The sequence below is a fragment of the Acomys russatus genome, chromosome 4 (genome assembly GCF_903995435.1).
Source record: "Acomys russatus chromosome 4, mAcoRus1.1, whole genome shotgun sequence".
NCBI classification, from domain to species: domain Eukaryota; kingdom Metazoa; phylum Chordata; class Mammalia; order Rodentia; family Muridae; genus Acomys; species Acomys russatus.
In genome coordinates, this window is record NC_067140.1 from 7139905 (window position 1) to 7145203 (window position 5299).

The window sequence follows — 5299 nt, forward strand, 5'->3', positions numbered from 1 at the left end:
GTGGCCATGTGCTGACTTAAGGCCTTGGGGTTTGCAGTAGGCTAAAGGAAGTGGTGGGAGTATGGCTTGGGTCCAGGGCAAATGCCAACCACCTCAGCTGTTAGCTTGACCCTCAGATGAATGGCTGCTAATCAGACAATGGAGACACTAAGAACACACAGGCAAGATGCCAGCTGCAAACACTTGTTATGGCGCATACCTGGATTGCTGATGGAAGATCGGATCTCAAGGTGTTGGCACACACCTTTAATCCCAGCACTCGGGAGGCAGAGGCAGGTGGATCACTGTAAGTTTGAGGCCAGGCTGATCTACAAAGCGAGTCCAGGACAGCCAAGATTACACAGAGAAACCCTGTCTCAAAAACAAAAAGCAAAAAACAACAACAACAAAAAAAAAACCCCCAACCAACCAAACAAACAAAGAAAAACAAAACAAAACTAAAAAAACAAAAAACCAAAAGCCAGAAACAAATTAGGGTACACTGTCTCTCTAAGCCAAACCAGCTTTCCCTGTGATGACTCTAGGCTGGAAACTGCCTTTGCTGGGTGCTCAGAGCAGCAGGACTGGGTGATGAAGAGAGATGCATGTGGCTTCCAGGGAACCAGATTTCCAGATTCACTTTTTAACTTGAACATCAGCCTAAGACAATTACAGAAGTCACACACACACACACACACACACACACACACACACACACACACACACACAAAACTCCTTTCTAATACAGTCAAGATGTAACACCTTGCTTCTTTTAAAACATCGTCTAAAGATTTATTTACTTTTATATGTGTGAGTGCTTTGCCTACATGTATGCCTGTTGCACCACGTGCATGAAATGCTTGAAGAAGCCAGAAGAGGGCTTGAAACTGGAGTTACAGACAGATGTGCACGTGAGTGCTGGAAATTGAACCTGCATCCTGTCAGAGCAGCCGGTGTTTTTAACACTGAGGCATCTCTCTGAGCAAGAGCTCTTAACTGATGAACCATCTCTGCAGCCTCTCCCCACCGCCCCCTAGTTCTTTCCAGAAAGTCTTGGAGAAGTCTTTTCCTATCAGCTCTTTTAATTGTGTGTCAACGAACCCTAATGAATATCTAAGTGGCCGCTTTCTAGAATCTGTCAGGGAAAATCTGAGGTGTGCGTTGGTTGGTTTTTTTTTGTTTTGTTTGTTTGCCACCTTGACACAAACTATAGTTACCTGGGGAGAGGAAACTTCAGTTGAGGAATCGTCTCCATCAGACTGGTCTGTGGGCAACTTTGTAAAGGGATTTCTTGATTAGTGGTTGATGTGGGAGGACCTAGCTCATTGTGGGTGGAGTCAACTCTAGCCCATTGTGGGTGGAGTCAACTCTAGGCATGTGGTCCTGGGTTGTAGAGAAGGATGCTAAGTAAGTCTCCTGGAGTTAGCCAGGAAGTGGCAGTCCTCTGTGCTTCTGCTTTAGTTCCTGCCTCCTGATTCCTTCCTTGGCTGCCTGCCTTTGTTTCCCTTGGTCATGGACTGTGACCTTTATGTCAAATGAACCCTTTGCCCCAAGTTGCTTTTTGGTCACTGTTTTATCACAACGATAGAAAGAAAACTAAAAATGGCACAGGGTTTCTCTGTGTAGCCTTGTCTGTCCAGGATTCACTCTGTAGACCAGACTGGCCTGGAACTCACAGAGATTCACCTGCCTCTGCCTTCCAGAGTGCTGGGATTATAGGCGTGTGCTACCTCATCTGGTCCCAGATATATTATTTTATTCTCTTTCTCTGTCTTTCTCACTTTGTGTGTGTGTGTGTGTGTGTGTGTGTGTGTGTGTGTGTGTGCGCGCGCGTGTGCATGTGTGTGTGTGTATACATATGTGCAGGCATTCATGTGTGTGGTGTGCATGTGGAGGGCAAAGGTCAACAGTGGTTGCCTGTCGCCTTCCTTGATCACTCGTTATGTTACTTTTTGAAATAGGTTCTCTCTCTGAACCAGGAGCCAGTTGACTCAGCCAGGCTGGGCAGCCTTTGGGCTCTGGAGATCTGCCCATCTCTTCCTCCCTAATCCATCACAGAACTGGGGTTACAGATGTGTGCCACCATGAGTGGCTTTTATGTGGGTGCTGGGCACTCCAAGTTAGGGCATTTTCCTGACTGAGCCATCTCCCCACCCCACCCCAAGCACACATGCATTCTTTTTCTTTTTCTTTCTTTCTTTCTTTTTTTTTGGTTTTTTGAAACAGGGTTTCTCTGTGTAGCCTTGGCTGTCCTGGACTCACTTTGTAGACCAGGCTGGCCATAAACTCACAGAGATCCACCTGCCTCTGCCTCCCGAGTGCTGGGATTACAGGCATGCGCCACCACACGTGGCTTCACACACACATTCTTGATGCCAGTAACTATTTCCAAATCACTTTGTTTTGAGAGACACTATTCATTCTTTTTGGGTCTTTTGCTGTTTTTGTGTTTTCCCACGTTCTCCCTTGACATTGGTGACCTTCAGAGGCTCATCCCTCCTGGAGCTTCCCTGCCCACTCAACAAGTCTAAAGTACTGATGGTGGAGGCCATCTTGGGGACACTGTGACAAGCAGGAGTGTGCCAGCCCAGTTCCTTGACTGTGACACTGGATAAATCTAAAGTGCAGGTTGCAGCCCATCACTCCTTGAGGGGTCTGATGACATTCAGATTGTCTAAAACCTGAGGTGGGCAGGCTCTAAGACAGATCTTGTGTAGTGACCTACTTGTGGTCACACTGTGTATAGCACCCCTCCCCCGCCCCAGTGTAGGTTTTGATATGGCATTACTTATGAGCCAGGGCCATGGCTTCCATCTTATTGGCACTGTCTCTTACTCTCATCCCCTTCAGCATTCCTGATCCAGGGGGAAAACAGCTGCCTAGAGATGGGCATCCCTGTGGAATTGCCACAGGGCAGGGATCTGGTACCTCTGGTTAACATCGCAGAGGAACTGAGATCTGTCCTCACTCACAAGAGGTGTGCCTTCCCCCAGAATGAGCCTTCCAATACTGTTACTGTGGCCCATAGCTTGATTGAGACCCTAGGCCAAGGCCATCCTGTAAGGTCACCTGAGCTAGGCCAAGGCCACCCTATGAGGTCACCCGAACCCTTGATTGGCAGAACTTGGAAGCTACTGATGCTTGTCTGGTGGCTCCTTGTTATGCAGCAGTGAGGGGCCAGTGTATGTGCCTTGGCTCAGCTTCTTCACCTCCTGGTGGTACCCTTACCCCTCCTGTCTCCTGCCTGAGAGCAATTTTTCTATAGACCGCCCACACGACAGTCTTTTTTTTTCCTTCAAGACAGGGTTTCTCTGTGTAGCCTTGGCTGTCCTGGACTTGCTTTGTAGACCAGGCTGGCCTTGAAATGACAGTCTTTTTGTTGCCTCTGAGAACCCAACTGAACACACTTGGGGCCTGTTCTAATGTTCCATGTTGGCATCTAAGCATGATTTCAAGAAGGGCTACACAGCCAGGTCTGCATTCCAGGGCCTCAGACACTAGCCTCAGGCCTCCTTCAGCACTTCCTGTGAGCCTCACCTCTCTGTCTGGGCCAGGTTGGGCCTTGTCCTCTCATCGTCTCTCGTGTCTTTGTCCTTCCCATGAAGCCCAGACCCCAACTGTCTGCCTTCCTGTCTCTCTCTCTCTGCTTTTACCCAGTGTGTCATTATTTCTGCCAGGTAAAATCTCCCTGTCTGAACCAAGAGCTCTTCGCTGGCCACTAAGACCTCTCTCCTAGGGGGAACGCGTAGCCCTCGTCTCTTGGCTGACAGTTAGGGCCTTTCCTGTTCCACCCTTGCTCTGCCCACACGGCACCCCCAATTCTGCTGTCCTTCTTTGTCCATCCTAGCACCTCAGAGCTATTTACAGTCCTTTCAGGATCATGGTCACTAAGCCAGGGAGGCAAGTGCATGAGGACTTGAAATCAGATGCCTACAAGCATGCAAGGAGCTGGCCGTGGTGCTAAGTACCTGCACTGTCAGTATTAGAAGGCAGGGGCAGGGGAGCTTCTGTGACTTGTTGGCCAGACACTCTAGCCACTCAGTAAATTCAGGTTCAGTGAGAGATCCTGTCTCAAAAAGTATAAGCGGAGGGCCTGGAGAGGTGGGTCAGTGGTTAATAGCACTGGCTATGCTTCCAGAGGGCTAGGTTTGATTTCCAGCACCCATATGGTGGCTAGCAACCATCTCTCACTCTGGTTCCAGGGGATCTGATGCCCTCTTCTGGCCTCCACGGGCAGTGCACACACATATGTGCACACAAAACATCCATGCACATAAAATAAAAACTAATAAATCTTTTTTAAAAAGACTTATTTATTTATTACATATACAGTGTTCTGCCTGCATGTACACCTGCACACCAGAAGAGGGAACCAGATCTCATGATAGATGGTTGTGAGCCACCATGTGGTTGCTGGGAATTGAACTCAGGACCTCTGGAAGAGCAGACAGTGCTCTTAACTGCTGAGCCATCTCTCCAGCCCAACAAATAAATCTTAAGATAAAGCGGAGAGGTCTTGAGGAAGACAGCTGACGTCCATCTCTGGCTTCCACACCTGCACATAGAGATGCAAATATTCGTCCATGCATATACCACACACACAAACAAGGAAAACTAAATTCATGACAGCAACTGTTTGCGAAGCTAGTTTCCAAGCCTACTGCTGAACATACCATATCCTGATGAGTCCTCTACAGGAGGTGTCACCATCAGCCCCATTTTACAGAGAGGGAAACAAAAGCACAGAGAGGCTAGGTCCACATGCTGTTAGGCATTGGAGGCCACTCCCAGGTCTCTGCCCCACTTTCCACTCAGGATCTCAAGGGTTATCAGTACGAAGATCCTGGGTGGATCCCAAGGCATTCTGCCCAGATGAGCAGGTCTTAGGCAGCGGAGCAAGCTGGCAGTGCAGGAGTGGCCACTTCAGTGGCAGCCTTCAGCGGGTGAGGCTCTGAGTCCAGCCTCATTGCCCTCTAGACAAGTGCTGAGCCTAAGGCACTCTCGCTGGGCCCTCAGGCAGTGGTCCTCCCAGTACTGACCCCCTCTCCTCACTTGGCTTATGTCTTCACACTTTTACCATGCTGAGATCACCTCCTAGAGTCCCAGGAGATGACTTGGTGACACAATGTCATCTACAACGTTAATGCTTGAGAACTATACAATCCAGTTACAAGGCGGGGGGGTGGGGGGGAGAGATTCTCACTTTAAATGCGTTTATAATTTTGCCCTGGGCAGCATTCATAGCTATCTTTGGTCACAGGAGTTGGGCATGTCTGTTAGACCTAAATAAAGCTGCCCTGGGTCTGTTTTGAGCAAGACC